Raw genomic sequence first — 19,967 nt, forward strand, 5'->3', positions numbered from 1 at the left:
CATGTGTCTGTGCACCATGTGGATGCCTGGTGCCTTCAGAGGTCAGAAGAGAGCGTCAGATCCCCTGGAACGGGAGGTCCAGGTGGTTGTGAGCTGCCATATGGGTAATGAGAACCAAAGCCAGGTCCTCTGCAAAAGCAGCAAGTGCTCTAACCACGGAGCAACCCCTCCAGCCCCCCACACCCTGCGGTTTACCTCTCCACAATGCTCAGTGGACAAAGGGCTGGGAGTGAGGCCAGGGGGCTGAGTGTGAGGCTGGAGGACCGTATAAAGCCTTCAGCCACTGACTTCCTCTGTGTCCTAAGGAATGTCATATCTCTGTGCTACATCCAGGTCCTTCCCTGTGAGCTTGGTCAGTAGGACAACATGAGGACTCTGTCTGGCCAAGGTTCTGTCTGTCTTTAGTGCTACCTTCATCCTCTCAGCTGAGATGCATCCGGTGCCCATGGAAGAGGAGAGGAAGAAGCTGAGGATGAGGAAGACACTGGCGCTCTTGGCTCCCAGGGACTGAACCTTTGGAGCGTTCTCAGGCCCTGGCAGCCCCCACTCTGGATTCTACTCTCTTCTGATGGTGGCTAGGCTTGTGCCCCACCATTATGGGGACCACCAAAGTCATGATTTCAGAGAAAGGGGTTATTTCCCTGTGTCTCCCACAGTCTCTACAGGACGGAGCCCACAGAAGCCTAGAAAATGGTTTAGCTGCTACTGAGAACAAAGAGCAAAGGAAGGTAGAGAGGGGATGCCATGCTCTGGGTTCAGGGGCTGTGGGAGACACATAAAAGCTTCACAAGCAGAAACTGGGCCATAGCGTCGTCATTGAGATCCACTGGGAGAGGCAGGCATGGAGCTGCAGTCTGGAACTCTGCTTATACATGGCCAGCGCTGGGCACAGGGGGTTGGATCTCACTTGCCGGTGAGAAGGGTATAGAGGTCGTTAGTGCCTTCACTTCACAGATGAGGACAGGGAGAGTGCGAGACACACCCAGCAAGTTTGTAAGATTAGCCAGTGATAGCCCTGGGTGACCCTGAGACCTGTGGGCCCAGTCAGAGTCAGACCATGTGTGATGGTTAGTCAACTTGGCTGTCTAGACCCACGAGGGAGAGGGGCCTCTGACCTGGCCTGTGTTTACAGATGTGGGCCCACTTCCTAGGTCAGGGCATCCCAGACGGTAGGAAACAGAGAGAGCAAGTTGAGTGCTAGCCCGAGTTCATCTCTCTGTGGGTTTTGATAATGGATTCCATGTAACCAGTCGCTAAGCTCCTGCCACCTCGCCCTCCCCACCATGACAGACTGTACCCCAGATTGTTTCTTTGGGTTGCTTTGGTCTGTTATTTTTGTTTATTCGATACAGGATCTCACTGCATCGCCCAGGCTCGTCTGGAACTCACCATGTAGACCAGGCTGGCCTAGAACTCATAGAGATCCACCTGCCTCTGGCTCTCTGGAATGCTGGGATAAAAGGAGTGCACTATCATGCTTGGCAGGTCAAAATACTTTGTCATAGCAACAGGAAAACAAAGGAAGACACCAGGAAATGAACAAAACTCCCCTTTTAGTGGCTGTCCAGCAGGCATCTCAGGGGCAGCCAGCAGTTTCACTGCTGTCATTTTCCAAGACCTGGTAAACACGCTCTTCCTGTTCTCCCCCAACTTCTCGGAAGCCCCCAATCTGCTCTTTCTCTGAATCTGATGGCCCTAGAAGCATGGCATCTGTCCTTTAGATGTGTCTAGCTTCTTTCATTTTGTGTAATGTCCTTAAGGTTCATTTATGATGTTCCATGGGACGAAATGTCCTTCCATAAAAGGCTGAGGAATATGGCCGGACATTCTTTTAGGGACACAATTCAGGACCTGGGGTTGAGTCTTGGTACCTCCGCTGTTACGGTCATAGGTGCTGGAAGGAACTGACGGGTTGAGAAAGACATGGTGAGCTTGGACATGGTTGGACAAGGTTGGAGGAGGTAGGGTGAAATGGGCGAATGTTTATGGCTATGAAGAAGAGAGTGTTGGCCTTTGCCAAGGGCTGCCTTGGGCCGTAGAGGATGGAGACTGATTTCTGGGCCCCCAGCTGACAGGTCATGTTGACCTCAGCGTGAGTGGTGTGGGAGGAGGGACCATCTGGACCTGGGAGAGAGAGAGAAGCAGTCGAGGCAGCAGGTGCACAATATCTCTGTGAAGAAAAGGGAAGGAGCAGAGAGAGAGCTTGGGAGATGGTGGCACTGGGGGCAGCCCTGACACACTCTTCTCCCGATAAGGCTCTGGCTGGGGGAGAAACTGACAGGAGGAGCGGTGGCTGAAGGGAGGAGGGCGGGAGAACCTCTGAGGAAGTGTTTAGATGCTATTGGAGAGGCAGGGAGGGTCCTGGGTCAGGAGGGGTGGGCATGGTCTCCTTATTGCCTTGTTTTTGTGAAATAGGAAGCAGGGACCTCAGGAGAGTGAGTGGGGCCTGGTCTGAGGAGCTGAAGGGCCACACGGGAGACTGCAGGACAGAGTAGACTGGTACAGGATGTGGAGATGGCCGAGGCTGCTGCGTGACTGTGCTGCATCCTGAGCCAGGCACCAGGAGTCGAGCATGTGTTCTCATTCAATGTTCTCACCGAATTCTCCTGAAGGTTCTGTGAGGTCTGTTCTTTGTTTTTATTTTATTTTTTAGTATCTGTGTGCGTGTGTGTGGGTACATACATACCATGGTATTCGTGTGGGGGCCAGAAGATGACCCAGGTCATCAGGTATTCGCGGCGCGTATCTTTACCAACTGAGCCATCCTGCCATCCTCTGTGTTTGTCTCCCACTGTATCTGCTTGTTTACTTACTTTTGACACAGAGTCTCATGTGGCCTAGATTTGCTGAGGAGCTGAAGAAGACTTGGAATTCCCCATCCTCCAGCCTCCACCTCCTGATGCTGGGATTCTAGACTTGGTTTTGTGCCATGCTGGGGACAGAACTCGGGGCTTCATGCACTTGGGGCAAACCCCCTCCAGCTGCACTGTGTCCTCAGCCCTGGCTTTCGTCTTGATGATGAAATGACAATGACAACACTCCCAATGTCTATGTCCCCCATTGCCCAGACAGTGAACCTACTCCCACTAGAGCAGTGGTCCTCAACCTTCCTAATGCATCGACCCGTTAACACAGTTCCTCGTGCTGTGGTGACCCCCAACCATAGGATCATTTCGTTGCTACTTCATAAGTGTAATTTTGCTACTGATATAAATCGTAATGTAAATGTCTGATATTCGGGGTATCTGATATGTGACCCCTGTGGGGGTTGCTACGCACAGGTTGAGAACGGCATCTCTAGAGGACGTCACTGATCAGTGGACCCTGTGGGAGTTGATGAAAATGGAGGGTGGGGTCTTATTTTCCGTATCACTCTCGGTGATGCTGGGGATGGTACCCAGGGCCTTGCACACGCTAGGCAAGTGCTCTGCCCTGAGCTACATCCGAGCCCTATGGAGAGCCCTTCTTAAAGAGGCCTGGGGCCTTCTCGTTCACCTACCCCCACAAGGCTGCAGAGAGAAGGCACCGTCTGCGAGGCAGAAAAATGCTCGCTAGGCAGAGAATTCGCCAGTTTCTGGATAGAGTCGGGGCTGCTTTGAAAAATAAGCCCAGCACTTTTCGTTCTCCATTTTTCCTGGTGCTGGGAATTGAACTTAGGCCCTCCCACCTGCTAAGCAAGCACTTTACTACTGAGCTGTATTCCCACTCTGGCTTTAGCTTATTGTAAACCCGGAGATCCACCGCATCTGTTGAAGTCACCTAGGCAGACAGAGACGGAAGGCGCTTCTACTGTCCCTCGTGTGACCTGTGGTTCTAACACCAAAGCTAGGCCATTAAAAAGCCTGTCAGGGTCTGGGAGCTGGCCCAGTTGGTAAAGTGACTGCTATTCAAGGATGAGGATCTCAGTTTGCAGTCTCAGCATCCACATAAAAATCTTGGTGCCGTGGGGGCAGGTCTGCAGTTCTACCACTGGTGGCTGGAGACAGCAGAATCCTAGGGGCTCCCTGGCCAGCCGGTCCAGCCAATCTGGGAGAACTAGGAGTCTCAAAAATGATAGGCAGTAAACAAAGATGCCTAACTTCAACCTCTGGCTTCCATGACACACACATGCACACACACACACCCCTGAATGCTTATTTGTTAATTTTAAAAATTCTATTTCTTTTTCTCCTTGTAAAGGACTGGTGGTTCTTTGAGGACATTTGGAAGATTCAGAGAAATATTTGTTACTATGAAAAGTTCTCAAAGCTTATGATTCCCCTACCCAGAGGGAAATCACTTTGCCAGCCTGCCTGCTATGACAGGTGGAGCTGCCCATCAGCAGATCTCTCATCTCCGTGAAGCTTGCAAACAGTTGGACTACATTTCCCAGCCTTCCCTGCAGACACAGCAGCACATGACTCAGCTTGCACCAATGGGATGTGGGAGAGTGAAGTCACCCTCTACCTGAGCACAGCCCATAAGATTTATGAGGCTTTGAGGGGTCCCAGACCTGCTGACACCTTGACCTCTGTCCTTTAGAACTGTGAGGAGGTGTGTTCTTACTGTGTTAAAGACTAGTTGTCCTTGTGTCCTGTACCATGTGTCAGCCCCGCTCCCCCCACTTGCTGGAAGGACCCCAGGACCAAGCCTTGGGCAGATGTGGAAAGCTTCACAGTAGCAGCAGGTGGTGGACAGGAGCCTCTTTCTTCCAAGGCTTTTCTCCAAGCCCCCGTCCTCCCCTTCCAGACACTGTCCCCATAACGATTAGCCCACGTCTTGCTGTGATCCTGTGGTGCCCTGCTCTGCTCGGCTTTTGTCAGCCTCACCCAGCCATCTCCAGCCTCATCTCCAACTACACTCCTGTGCCTGCTCCCAGAGCCACCCACTGCCTATGCCCCTGGCTCAGCACCTTCCAGGGTCCTTGATCCTCTCAAGCTGCCCTTCCTACGTGGAATGTCCTCTCTGCCCGGACCACATATGAAAGCTGGGTGTGGGGATGGGCATGGTGACGTAATCCCAGCCTCCGGCAAGATGAAGGAAGGCAGAGACAGTGGCGGCAGCAGCTCAGAGGCCTGCTAGCCTGGAGCACACGGCACAGCAGAAACAAGAGAGACCCTGCCTTAAAAACGCAGAAAACTCACCAACGATGAGGAGAAAACCAAGCCCTCTGACTGCCAGACACGTGCAGTGGCATGTACACGCATGCACACTTGTAAACACACACACACACACACACGTACACACACACACACACGTACACACACACACACACACACACACACACACACACACACTTAACAAACCAGGAGGTGGCACTGGTGATGAAGCACTTGGGACAGAAGCATGAGGTCGAGTCTGATCCTCATGCCCTGGTATAAATCCAGGCGTGGTGGCACATGTGTCTGTGATGCCAGTGCTGGGGAGGCGGAGACTCAGAGACATGCTCATGACCGTGATTCCAGAGAGGATCACGGAAGGGGATGACACGCTAGTGCAAGCTGGGACCCCAGATGGAATAAGAGGAAATATGGAGAGACAGCTGGCATAGGCTCCCTGCCCTCCCCCTCCCTCTCTTCCCCCTCTATCCCCCTCCCTCCCCTCCCCCTCTCTTCCCCCTCTATCCCCCTCATCCCTCCACCTCCCTCCCATTCCTTCTCCCTCTCCTCTCCCTCCTTCCCTCCCCTCCCCCTCCCCCTCCCTCCCTTTTCTGTTTCCTGCCACCATGATGAACCAAACTTCTGAAGCCACAACCCAGGTAAATCCTCCCTTCCTTAATTGGCTTTGTCAGACATTTTGTTGGGCACTCCATTCGTATGCCTCCTTCTGGGCATATCCTCAAAGGAACTGGCTCTCAAAGACCTCCTGGTCCTGGCCTGCTCATGGCAGCATGGCTCCTAGGAACCTTCACTTAGAAACATCCAAGTGCCCAGCAGCTGATGGACAGAGAGACAATGGATGACCTCTCCGTGCAGTTGGAATTGGCCAGCTACAGTCCCTCCGAAGCCTTCAGCACAGCCTCTCCAGTACCACCAGCCGCCCCCTCCTCTGAGAAAGTCACTGCCAGACCTCTCCTCCCCTCTCCTCTCCTCCCCTCTCCTCTCCTCTCCTCTCCTCTCCTCTCCTCTCCTCTCCTTCTCCTTTTCCCTCTCCCTCTCCCTCTCTCTCTCCCTCTTCCTCTCTCTCTCTCTCTCTCCACTCTGTCTCCACCCCTTCCCAGGGCCACAACACCCAAACAGCTCTTGGGGGTGTCAGCACTGCCTAGCTCCTCAAGGAGCCCAAGGCTGACCGGGGCTTTTTGGTCTTAGTGACCCCTGCTCTCCTCCTCCTGTTTACCTGCATGGCCACCGTGAGTCTCACCCTCTCTTCCCCTGCTTGTCTTATCCCTGGAAGACTTCCCCAATCCCTGGGGCTGAGTATCCTGACCTTGGTCACACAGCCTGCAGACTCTCCGGTCCTTCCCAAGAGGGGACTCTGGCTGTCTAACTTGATGTTCCAGATTATGCTCCTGACACTGGCGGACACCCAACCTGTTCTCTCCAGGGTAAGTGGAATCGCCATCTAGGCAAAACTCCTAGAGAGCCCCAGCTCATGCCCACGTGAATGTGAGTACAGCTCGAACATGGAAGCTCGCATAGAAATCCATCCCTGCCCTGGGCCAACGACATCCTCACAGCCCACACACCTCCCCATCTTATCCCCTTTCCCCTCCAGCCCTTCCCTACACAGAAACAAATCAACGCTTTAAAAACTGTAGGCCAAGGCAAACAGCAGGGCTCAGTGGATCAAGGTGCTTGGAGCTAAACCTGGTGACCTGGCTCGAACCCCAGGATGCACATGACAGAGAAGACGGCTGACTCCTAGAAGTTGTCTTCCAACCTCCACTTGCTCAGGTGACACATACATATACACACGCTCTGTATCTGACACACACACACAAGGCAGACATTAAATGTAGTTTCAAAAATGCTAGTCAGAGGGCAGATCTTGCCACTTGGGAACCCTCTAGCTTGTCACTGGTAGAGAGGAAGGCACAAGGTCCCTGTGCGACCCACCTGGCTTGCTGGATCCCACCTCCCTGGCTTGCTGGATCCCACCCCCCTGTTACCTGGCCGAGCCTGTTGCAGGGCTGTGCCGTGCCTGGTCTTGCCATCTCCCCTGGCGTGGTGACTGGCACTTAGACCAGCCTATATTTGATGAATTTGTGGTATCTGGGCAGCTGCATCACTGGCATTCACCGAGCCTGCTCTAGAGCCCAGCCCAGTCTGCCTGACCCAGCCCTTTGCCTACACCTGGCTGCCCCACCTTCCAGGTGCACAGCCGCAGGGGCTGGTGGTTCCTGTCACAACTCTCCTGGTGTGTATTGTGAGTGTGTGTGTGTGTGTGTGTGTGTGTGTGTGTGTGTGTGTGTGTGTTGATGTAGTTTGGGCTCCTGGGACTAACAGGCTCTATCCTGCGGAATCATCTCATGCTGACCTAGTCTCTGACTCAGATTCCTCTCCTGAGATTGGGGTGCAGAGACCCTGCCACAGCCTGACCACAGCCCCCTTCTAGCCAACCCAGTTCCAGGACCCCAGGCCAGTAGAGCAGGTGACTAGAGTGGTGCCGAGTTCACCCCCAGCTCCTGTGGGGAATCGGGTCCCAAATGGGCACAGGTTTTTCTCTCTCCCAGCCCTACTTGAGTCAGCACCTCTGTCGAGGTCATGTGGTGGGGGCAGGGCTAAGTGTGGACCCTGGCCCTTTTCTAGCAACTTTCTCTGGGAAAATACTCTCACAACCAGTTCCTTCCTGGGCGAACCCGCTGCCAAGAGCCCATAGGCCAGGCCCCACTTCAGGCACCTGCAGTCTGGGGTGGGGGTGGGGGCTCTCTGAAGTGAACCTTTCTCTCCTACAGGAAGGAGGATGCTCCTTAGACTCTGAAAGTGAATCTTTGGAAGTTTACAAGATCCCTGAGGTTACATAAGTGGAAAGACTGAGAAGAGATCCCCACAAGACCTCGGTGGCTGAGGGGTGCAGCTCTTAGGAGCCTTGCAGTGATGTGGCTGCCCCTGGCCCCCATGTTCCTGTCATGTCCTTAGCAAACACAGTGGCTTACTAACTGTCAGGCTTGGGGGACGCTGACAGATTGAGTAGGCATTAGGTCATGTGTATCTGCCCTGGAAACCACCCCTCAGCATCTCCACAGCCCTCCTGAGCAGGGACAACATATTTCGCATCACTCACACATTCATGGAGTGTATTGAGGAGACCCATCGAGGTAGCCATTCTGCCAGGAATGATGGCAACAGCTGTGGACTCCTTAGCCCTCCCCCACCCCAGCTTCCAGGCCAGCTTAGGGGATCAGGAATCAGGTGGGATGGCAGGATGGCTCTCAGGGAAGAACATGCGTTCTATCGGGTGTGAGTCGCTTTAGTCCCACAACAGCCATCATTGTCTTATTTTGTTTTGAGACAGGGTCTCTCTATGTAGCTCTGGATGGCCTAGAACTCACTCTGTAGACCAGGCTGCAACTCAACAGAGATCTGCCTGCCTCTGTCTTCTCAGTGTTGGGCTTAAAAGGCATCCTAAACTGTCTTCTCTTATGAAAGGGACGGTAGGCACAGAGAGGTACAAAACTTACCAGAGGTTACACAGCTGGATGGGGAGTCACGCACAAAACAAAATCAAATGTAAATAACCCCCCCCCAGATAGTTTCTCTGTATAGCCCTGACTGTCCTGGAACTCACTCTGTAGACCAGGCTGCCCTCAAACTCAGATCCCTGCCTCCTGCCTCCTGAGTGCTGGGATTAAAGACCTGTGCCACCACTGCTGGCTCGAGTTTTCTTTCTCAGGAGGTGAAGGAAGGATTATCCTTAGCTACATAGTGAGTTTAAGGCTAGCCTGGACTACTTGAGACTCTTAATCTCAAAAGAAAAGAGGTGTGTGTGTGTGTGTGTGTGTGTGTGTGTGTGTTCAAGAGAGAAAGACAGACAGACAGACAGACAGACAGACAGACAGACAGACAGACCCCAGGCACACTCATGTGTCTGTAGTGTTCACTAGTGGCAGCACGTATCCCAGGTTGGTTAGTTGCCCGATAGCCTGGGCACTGGGTATGGTCAGAAGATACAGAAAACCTGTCTTCGGTGGCCCCTGGATCAGGCCCACAGTGCAGACAATGAAGCTACAACTCAGAGAGAATGAAAGGGCTGAGCCTGTCCCCCAGTCTGGGTGCCCTGCGCCCAGCTCCCCTGCTCCCTTCCCCTGAGCCCCAGTCTGGATGCCCTGCGCCCAGCTCCCCTGCTCCCTTCCCCTGAGCCCCAGTCTGGGTGCCCTGCGCCCAGCTCCCCTGCTCCCTTCCCCTGAGCCCCAGTCTGGATGCCCTGCGCCCAGCTCCCCTGCTCCCTTCCGCTGGCTCCTGTTGGCGCCAGGGCTTCACACTGTCGTAGAAATCTCTCCGAGTACCATCTGTGTCTCCTGGTGATTGCTTTGTGCTTCGGGCACTGAGAACCCTTTGGAAGTAGGGGTCCTGTTTCTTTTGCCTGTTCGTGGCCTTCGGGTTCAGACCAAGGAATCAAAGTGAGCTTGTATTGTGGAGCCCCATGGGGTAGGGGTCTGCCCTGGCCCACCCTCTTCTCTCACTCTCTGACCAGAGCAGGAAGACCCTGAGGCTCCTTGTGCAAATGTGTGTGGTGAGGGGTCTGCATCAAGCCTGAGGCTGCCTGGGCACCTAGCCCGGCCCTGCTCTGGGCTGCAAAGGGTTAGCCTCAGCTCCTACTGCAGCCTTCTGGTGAGATCCTGTGGAGACTGCCAGGCTGACATGGAGGCCTTTAGCCCAGAAGAATCATCTGTAGGTTACCTTCTCCCCACCCAGGGTTCATCACACCTTGGGTCTGGGGGACTGACCAGTGTGTCTGGGCTGCTTGCCTGACCCCTAAGGATGACACTTGAGCAGGTCACGACCAAGCTGGGGCCTGTGTAAACGGAGAACTCACTGACCTGTGGGACCCAGAAAACCTTGCGGCTAAGTGACAGATCTGTGACCACCACCCTGTTTGTCTGTGCCTCTGGCATAGCCAGTTGGCCCATGATGCCAGGACCACTGTGTGGGGACTCAGAAAGGGACTGCAGGTCTTTGTGATGGGGGAACTGTGCCTCATCCCAGCCCTCCTGGGAGACCACGGGGACACCCAGTCAGCCACTCTCTTCTGTGAGCTCACCTGTTTTATTTCACGCAACCCTTTTAGAGTGAAATGATCGCATTTCGAATAAAGAAACTGCAGAGCATGGGGCCGACTGGGTGTGACGCAGCTGCTCCATGGTGAAGGTATTTCCCTGTAGGAGTCGTCCACCATGTGGGTTTCTGAAATCAAATGCAAGACTTCAGGCTTGGCCGCAAGCCCCAGCAAACTCCATTCGCCACCCTGCCAGTCACCTCACCAACCAGGAGGATGGGCTCTGGGGATGGGGTGTGGTCCTCATCCCCCTCCTCTTCAGTGCCTTGGGCTAGGCTCTGGGCTTCGACAAGAGGAAGAAATAAATGCTTGTTGGACCCCTTGGGCAGAGGCGCCAGTCCCGAATGTCAAATCAGCTTGGGAACCTCACAGCCATCGGTGAGGTCACTGCAGGCTGCTGGTGGGCAGAGTTGGTTGTGGTATGGCAGGTGGGGAGCTTTGGGAAAAGTGGAGCACTTACAGAGATCAGTCATGCAGGGGGCAGAACGCCTGGTGCTGCCTGGGTCTAGAATCGTCCACAGACCAGCCCCCTGCTGCCCAGGGTCTGAACATCCTCTCATCTGTCACGGTGCCTCATGCCTGGGAGGTAGTAACTGGGCCTGTCAGTGTTAAGTGAGCCCTCATTCCTACTTTTTAGGGAGCCCCATGTCCTAGTTGCCCAGCCTAGGGGTGCCCCAATCTGATCAAAGTTCCGTAGTATGGCCAGGGATCTTAGGAGACCTCCGGACACACACCACTCCTCTGCTTCCCTGAGGCGTGGGCTTGAACTTACTCCCTTAGACCCTTAGAATCAAAAACTGTCATGGTCACCAACACGTCAAGAGACTTGAATAGCATTGTTTATTTTCACTGCAATTTATTACTTTCAACCTCTATTTATGGCCTGAGATTTATTTTCCCTCTTAACAGTGGTCACATACAACGTTCTACCACATTAAACGCATCCCCGGCCCATGGTGCCTTCCTCAGAGGAGCCTCTCCAACCACCCTCTGGAGTTTTCTTACGGGCTGTGCCTGTTTCCTACCTGGCCCACCCCTGGGAACACGGGAGCCAGGAACCCCAGGGCACACACCCACATTTCTGCTAGGGATGTCTGCAAGGAGGCATTCTTCAGAAGCCTTTCTGAGTGGACAGACAGACAGACCCTGCTCACTGCTCACTGTACCCTGCCCTAATGTGTTAGATGAGGAGATCAGGCTGGAGAGGCTAGGCTACTTCCCTGGGACATACAGGAGTAGTAGCACTGTGGTCCCCAACACCTGCCTGCCCCACAGGATCTCTCACCCTCTTCAGACTCCACTAGGGTTGAGTGTCAAGCTGATCCCCCCTGCTGTGCCCGGGTAGGAGGCCAGACTCTGGAAGGGGCAGGCCCTGAGGTATCAGACCTCCCACCGGGCCTTGAAAGATTGGCTTTCTCCTTGCTTTCCCAACTTCTCAGTGCAGAGCCAACAGTTTCTGGATGGAATCTTAATACCCTCATCCACTCATTCGTTAACTCAACCAGTCCTTCAATAAAATACCCTCATAAACCACAGAGATAATAATGCAAGTCTTTTTGTCCATTTTGACTGTAGCAGACTACCAGAGGCAGACTGCTTTATAAAGAAAAGAGATGGGTTTTCGTTTGCGTTGTCCAGCTTCTGGAGAAGCAACTTGACCTTGCTCATCAGGGGCAGAGTCCCAAGGTACTTCAACGTCCCTTAGTGAGAGGTAAAGAGTGTGTGTGTGTGTGGGTGTGTGGGTGTGTGGGGGGGTGTTCGTGCACGAAAACGCATCTGTCTGCTCTCTTTCCTTGTAAAGGCACCAGGGATCTCCTTCCCTCTGCCTGGTATAACCTTAATTGTTTCCCAGCCTCTAACCACCCCTGGGTTCACCTTCACTCCTGCAGACCAGGCAGACCAGGTCCCCCCAAAGCAAAGGAGAATGCTTGTCTCTGCCAGGTTTGTCTGCAGATGTGAAGCACATGACTGTATTTGTCCTGCATGCGCCCAGAGCCTGTTAAACACAGAGCACAGTGGTCTAGCTCAGTGGCTGGCACCATGGCCACCCCTTTTAGCCTGGCTTTGCTCAGCAATCTGTATCTCCTCATTTAACACAAACCCTTGTCACAGTGGTTCCAGGGGAGCAGGGCCCAGAACTTGGAGGATGCTGCCAGGAAAAAGAGGCCATCTTCTTCCCAAATAGGGGTGCTCTGTGTCACCTCCTTTCTGCCAGCCGACCCGCAGTGCTCAGGGCCAGGCTCAAATCTGCCGTTTCTGTGAAGCTCCGTTCTTTCTCCCAGCCAATGTCCTCCCTTCAATGTCAGGGATGCTCTGCCCTGCCTGGCCCTGCCTCTTGCCCAATCCTTGTCTCTCCCACAGTATAACATCTTTTCTCTTCCTTCCCAGGCTTCAGGTCTGAGCTCAAATAGCATCTTGTATGTGTGTGTGTGTGTGTGTGTGTGTGTGTGTGTGTGTGTGTGTGTGTATGCGAGTGTGTATGTGAGTGTGTGTGTGTTGGGGAGGGGCACTGAAGAGATGGCAAAGGTATGAAAACTGAGGTGTGGCCGTTTGCATAACCTTAACTCTGAGAGTTGGGGACAGGCAGGTCACTGGAGCTCACTGGCTGGTCAGCCTAGCAGAGTCCATGAGTTCCAGGTTCAGAGAGACATTTTGTCTCAAAAAAAAAAAAAAAAGAGTTGGATCACTACAGAGTCAGATTTCTGAGTTCGAGGCTAGTCTGGTCTACAGAGCAAGTTCCAGGACAACCAGGGCTACACATGGAAACCCTCCAAAACAACAAAACAAAACAAACACAAAGGGTGGAACACAATGTGCTGGAGGAAGATGTCTGACTTTGATCCCTGGCCTCTGCATACACTTTCGTATACTCACACAAACATGGACATACACACACACACACACACACACACACACACACACACACACACACACACACGCGCGCGCACACACACACACACACGAGAGATAGATAGATATATATAGAGAGAGACAGAGACAGAGACAGACAGACAGACAGACAGGACACACTTCCAAGGCAAACCAGAAACAACCTTAAGTAATCATCCTATGGGCATGTGCCTCAGTTTACCTGAATCCAGGTCTAGTCATTCTAGAAAGGGGCTTCTAAAGAAGGTGCTAGGCACATATATACCTAGCTTCATACAGTTGCAGACTACCAATAAAACCCATAATTCAAAGCCCAATGTGGTGGCACAACCCTGCAATCCTGACCCTTGGGAAGATGAGGCAGGAGGATTGTAGCCAAAGCAAATCGAACCAAACAAAAGGCAAACACACCTTGTTGAATATGAGTTTCAGAGAACCGACAAGTAACTATGTGGGGTGGTAGTTACGCCAAGAATTGTGTTGAGAATCTTTAATTCCAATGAAACTCAGGATTTTGTAATTCATCTGAAAGTCTTGGCACCTCTGGCTCTTGTGGCCTCCTTATAAGATGAACTCAATCATAAAATACAAGACCCTGAGGACCAGCACCTTATCTGGGCAAGGCACTGAGGTAGGTATGCATTAGGCCTACAGCAGAAAGCCTAACAGTGGTCAGTCATTAGGAACTAAATGCCTGCTAGGAGGAGGGAGGGAGGGCCCTGCCTGAGTCAGGTCTGGTGTGCTGTGGCAGTTCCTATCTCTAAAAACCCAGTGGGTTTCTGAGCTGGATGCGGTGTCATTCTGAGCCACAGGGTCCTGTGAAGTGGCTGACTTACTGGTTAAGTTTTAACTTTCTACCTGATAACACCTAGAATCATGTGAGAGAACCTCAGCTGAGGAATTGCCTAGGTCAGTCTGTCCTGTGAGCATGTCTATGGAAAACTGCCTTTATTGTTCGTGTAGGAGGAGCCCACTTTGGGCGGCACCATCCCTAGGCAGATGGACCTATAAAATATAAAGAACCTAGCTGAGTACAAGCCAGGCTGAGAGCCAGTCATCAAGCAGCATCCTCCACGGATTCTGCTGTAGCTTTGTCTGTGGAGTGGGTTGGTTCCCTGGTCAGAGGTGCCGCTGTGCGGAACAGTGAGTGGGCGTGCCTTCATGCTCCTGCCTCAGTTCCTGGTTTGACTTTCTAGATAATGGATGGAGATCTGGAATCGTAAACTGAGCAAAGCTTTTCCTCCCCTAAGTTGATTTTGGTCAAAGTGCTTCATCGTAGCAACAGAAAGAAAACTAGGACACCGGCCTCACTCTGATTTCAAACATGTCATCTCTCCCAGCAACAGTGTGCGCAAAGGCATTCTTCCACAGTCAACTGGGCTGCCATCGGGGACACACCCAGTCATGTGCATGCCTGAGAGGCTACACACAGCCTTCTTCCCAGCTGTGGCAGCACCTCCCTCAGATGGGAACAGGAGCCTTCGGGATGCTCTCTCAAGCATTCTTTGAATGAGTGCTCAAGCTTCCGAGCAGGCTGCAGTTGCCGCCTCAGTTCTGTGTTTCTCGCTCATCTGCCCAGGCTCGACAACTTCTGTCAGCCTGGCTTTCTTAGCCTTCGGTGCGCCCCGTCAGGGAATCCCAAACTGAGGAGTTTGGAATTCTGAGTTTTCGAGATTGCTGAGTTTGAGCAGACAGGCCAGAGGTCAACACCGAGCTGGCTACAGGCTGGGCGGAGGGCAGGAAGAGGGTTCAAGTCTTGACCCCACCATTTCTTACACTTGTGACTTGGACCTTTCATTTTTCTTGACTGTGTTGGGGATGGGGCCCAGTGCCTGCATTTATAAGTTTCTCTCTCCAGCCTCCTTGAATTGTCTGTCTCTCAAGAGGGGCTCTGTGACCTAAGGTACCCCAATGACCCTAAGTAGTGCCAGTTGCCGTAGCTCTGAACCTTCAAGGTCCAAAGAAAGAAGAGGGCACTGTCTCTCAGGCCTGAGCCCTCTGACCTTTCTCTCCTGTCTCCCAGCTGCTGCTGCGGGTGAGTGGGTATGTGTAAGCAGGCATGTGTGCTGTCTGTGTGATATGTATAAGCAGGCATGTGTGTTGTCTGTGTGCACATGTGATATGCATGCACGGATGTGTGGTGTACATGTATTGTGTGCATATGTTTGTGCACACGAGTGTCTTGTGTGTGCACATATGTGTGCATGTATGTGTCTTACATGAGGGGTATGTGTGTATGTGTGTTCATTGTGTATGCATGTGCACGTGTTGTATGCGTTGTATATGTATATATGTGCACCTGTGCATATATGTGTTGGTATGTTTTGTGTGTGTGCAGGACGCTCACATACATGCATGTGTGCTGTGCACACGCTGGTGTGTGATGAACAGATGAGGCTGTACTCTGTACTCTGTAGGAGAGTATTTCAAGGTTATCGCCTGCCTGGGGGAGAGGGGCTGTCCTTCTAGAAATGTGGCTGCGTAGGCTGACATCCCTTTCCTTCACATGTGCTTGGAATAAAATGTAAAGTCCCTCAAGGCTCCTGGGGTGGGGGCATAGCTATCTATTGTCTGTGGTGCCCTCTCAGCCCCCGGCCTATCTCCAACAGCTGTTTTTCCCAGCCAATGCTATATGTAACCCCTAACTGATCTGTTCCCAACCCCTTGCCCTGGCTCTGTCCCCAGCTTCTGTCCCCAAGCTCCCAGGTCTCCCTGACATTCTTCAAACACTGCTGTCTTCAAGGGTCCCCCTTCCCTGAGTCCCTCAGCCCTCAAGGACTGTCCTCAGGCTGAGCCCTTATCTCTTGTTGACTCATTCCTGGCGTGGAGGCAGCACCCCCCCCCCACACACAACTTCTTTGAGCTTGGGAAAAGCCACATTTTTGCAGAGTCTATTAAGTCCCACAGCCCTTGCAGCGCGAAGGCCCTGGGAGGCTCAGGGTACACCTAGGAGCAGCCCCAAGCCCCAGGTGTGTGGGAGGACAAGCCACCCCACCACCACCTGGCTGTCTCTGGCCTCCTGGGTTCCAGGCTTTTTCTCCCGTGCTTCTGGAAGTTAAGAGATTAATATGCAAACACCCTTTTCCTATGTCAGTGTCAGCCTGAACCCAGTGGATTAACTTGCTTGATTTAAATACGTATTCGTCTCCCCCTCCCAGCATATACACGAATAAATCCTAACCGCTAAATAAAATCCCCTCGCTCCCCACGTGCTGCGCAGCTTCTAATCCCGAGTCCTGCGGGCATCCAACAGTGAAGAGGCTCCCGGGGCTGTGCCGCTTCCTGTGGAATATCAAGTACCCGAGAGCCCAGGCTCCTGTGCGAGGTTTGCTAGGGCCAGCTGAAGGGGTCCAGGCCCGGCTGGAGATGCAGTGGGAAGGACGAAAACCCACTGGCAAAGGACAAAGGGAGTGTCTATTTGACACAACAAAGTCCTAGTGAGATCCTGGCCCACTGGGAGCCACCGGGGCCATTAGAATGCAGGTGACTTAGACAGCTCTTTCCAAAGTCGCCAGGGCTTTGGTGTGCTCGGACACTGGGCGGAGCTAAAGGGTCCTGGTATGGGGCAAAGCCAAGAGCAGAAGGGGTCTTCTTTGCCACCTACCGCATTTGCCTTTAGTCTTGCTACACCACACATTCGCCAGCTTCTTCGATCTCCTTGTGCAGAGAGGCCCCAGTCTCCGGAACATCTGGACGGTGAGGGACAGCTTACATCTGTTATTGAGTCCCAGGAACTTTGCTCATTGTGACTTCTCTAGACTGCGCAGCCTGGGAACACGCCCCTCCATGATGCTTCTGGAACATTTCTGCCCTCTTCTGTGCCCTTCTGTAAGCCTTGGTTCAGAGGCACCTTGCTACATGTCCCCTCAAGCGACCTGCCGGCCCTGCACCCCACCCTCACTCCTCCACCTGCTTTGTTACGAATGGCAGATCCCTCCTTGGCACTTTGCAATTTAACTATGGCTTTACTTGGCTTTTTGTGTTTTTTTTTTTGTTTTTTGTTTTTTGTTTTTTTTTGGTTCTTTTTTTCGGAGCTGGGGACCGAACCCAGGGCCTTGCGCTTCCTAGGTAAGCGCTCTACCACTGAGCTAAATCCCCAGCCCCTTTGTGTTTTTGTTTGTTTGTTTGTTTGTTTGTTTGTTTTTGGTTCTTTTTTTCGGAGCTGGGGACCGAACCCAGGGCCTTGCGCTTCCTAGGTAAGCGCTCTACCACTGAGCTAAATCCCCAGCCCCTTTGTGTTTCTTTTTTTGTTGTTGGTTTTTTTTTTTTTTTTTTTGGTTCTTTTTTTCGGAGCTGGGGACCGAACCCAGGGCCTTGTGTTTTTTTAAACAGAGCTTTATGTTGCCCAGGCTGCCCTCAAAGTCCTGATCCTCCTGCCTCCACCTCCCCCAAGTGCTAGGGCGGCAGGTGTGTGCCATGCTGCTTGGTTGTAATTTCCTTTTTATGTTGGTCTCTGTTTGCTATCTTCTTGCTCACCCACCTGGATCCTCAGAAGACAAGATCAGATCACATCCGGGGAAGAGAGTTAATTTGGCGTGCTGGCTGTTTTGGGGTGCTTGCTGATGCTCTAAGGCACCTCATAGGTGTTTGGGTAACACCTTTTCATGTGGATGAATTGAGCCAGTATCAGACTTCCATCAGGTACTGGTACAGAGGCCAGCACAGCTCTTGGATTCTGTAAGCCAATCTGGGACCAATGCACTTTGTCAGATCTTAATTGAGCACCACTTGTTTACTTGACACAATTCCTGTATTCCTGACTAGGTAGGAAGAGGTAAAGGAGACACCTCCTCCTCCTCTTCCTCCTTCCTCTTCCTCCTTCCTCCTTCTTCTTCCTTCCTCCTCCTTCCTCCTCTTCCTTCCTCCTCCTCCTTCCTCTTTCTCCTTCCTCCTCCTTCCTCCTCCTCCCTCCTCTTTCCTCCTCCTCCCTCCTCCTCCTCTTCCTCTTCCTCCTCCTCTTCCTCCACTTCCTCCACTTCCTCCTCCTCCTCCTCCTCCTCCTCCTCCTCCTCCTCCTCCTCCTCCTTTCCCTCTTCTTCTTTGCTGTGAATTGAACCCAAGGCCATGGATATGCTAAGCAAACCCTTTATCCCACCCCCTTTTATTTCTGTCTTTAGCTAGGCTCTCCCTATGTAGCCCAGTATAGACTGGAATTCATGGGTTCCCTTGCCTCTGCCTAAGTGATGGGATTACAAGTGGAAACCACCCCAAAAGGTATCTCTGTATTGAAACTGAGAATCAGAAGTGATTTTAAATTTAAAACTCATAAATGGAGAGAAAGGAAATACACGTCAGCTCAAGGATTTTATACCCAGCAACAATGTCCTGTCAGAACAAGTGCAACAATAATGATCATTTTCAGAGGTTTTATTTATTTATTTATTTATTACACATAAGTACACTGTTGTTGTCTTCAGACACACCAGAAGAGGGTATCATATCTCATTACAAATAGTTGTGAGCCACCATGTGGTTGCTGGGATTTGAACTCAGAACCTCTGGAAGATTAATCAGTGCTCTTAACCTCTGAGCCATCTCTCCAGCCCCCAGAGGTTTGTTTTTTTTTAATTAAATAGAGAATCTTTTTCATGAAAAATTGTATACCACAAGGAAGGCTCCAATATTTCATCAGTAAGGAGATGTTCGTGTTAAACTGCCCACCCATGGGAGGACATTAGAGATGCTTCCAATTTATGTTATTACAAATAAAGTTCCTATGTACAGTAAAAATCTTGTTTTTTAAACTGGGAATATAGATGTTTCTCTCTTGCCCTCTCCTTCTCCCTCTCCCTCTCCCTCTTCCCCTCCCTCCTCCTTCCTCTCCCCCCTCTCACACAGACAGGCAGACAGACAGACAGACAGGAGGGAGGTGTCAGAAGATAATGTCAGTGGTGAGTTTTTGTCTTCTATCTTGTTTGAGACAGAGACTCTTATTGATTACCAGGGTAGCTGTCTTGTTTCCAGAGAGAGGAACACTGGAATTGCAGGTACATGCTACTGTATCCAGTTTTTAGTTTTCCATAGCCCATGGTCTAAATTCATGTCCTCATGCTTGTGTGGCAAATGCTTTCTACACTGAGCCTGGAGCTGTGGGATGGCCATCTAGGGGCTAGATTGTTTGGTGACATGGTAGTTGTGTGTTCTTTTAGAACCTCCCAATCTCCTAGCACACATGGACAGTTTTCCACTCCCAAAGCACATGTGACCAGTTTCCCTGAATTCTCACCAGCACTGGGTGTTGTTCCTTTTTCTCTTGCTCTTGCTGCTGTTGTGGCTTTATTTGAGCAGCTCTAAAGGAAAGTAACCAAGTCTTATCATGGCCTCTGCTTGCCATGAATCCCAGGGGATGATTGGACATATTTGCTGGGCCTGCTGGTGAAATATTTCTTCATGCGTGTGTCCAGTTTTTAATATTTTAATTTTATTCATATATATGGGTGTTTGGCCTGTGTATGTCTGGGCACAGCATGCGTGCAGTGCCCAAGGTGGCCAGAAGAGAGCATCAGATCCCCTGAGACTGGAGTAACAGATGGGTGTGTGCTACCATACTGGTGCTGGGAATCAAACCCAGGTCCTTATAAGAGCAGCCAGCGCTCTTAACCACTGAGCCATCTCTCCAGGACTGCTTTGTACATTTTCTAATAGGACTGTTTTGAGTCATGCTAATTCTAGTTCTTGGTTCAATGACATCTTCAGTGATTGAGAAGAGCAGTCTCCAAGGCTGTTCCCAGGACTTCTGCCTCCTGGGAGTCAACTGTCTGCAGACTGAGGACGTTTTAGGAAACTACATGGAAATATGGACTTTTTTCTGGCCATTATTCCTTTGAACAACACAGCATACCGGGTGTTTACAGTGTCTGCATTTTGTGTAATATGGTGAGGTG

The sequence above is a fragment of the Rattus norvegicus genome, chromosome 3 (genome assembly GCF_036323735.1).
Source record: "Rattus norvegicus strain BN/NHsdMcwi chromosome 3, GRCr8, whole genome shotgun sequence".
Taxonomy (NCBI): Eukaryota; Metazoa; Chordata; class Mammalia; order Rodentia; family Muridae; genus Rattus; species Rattus norvegicus.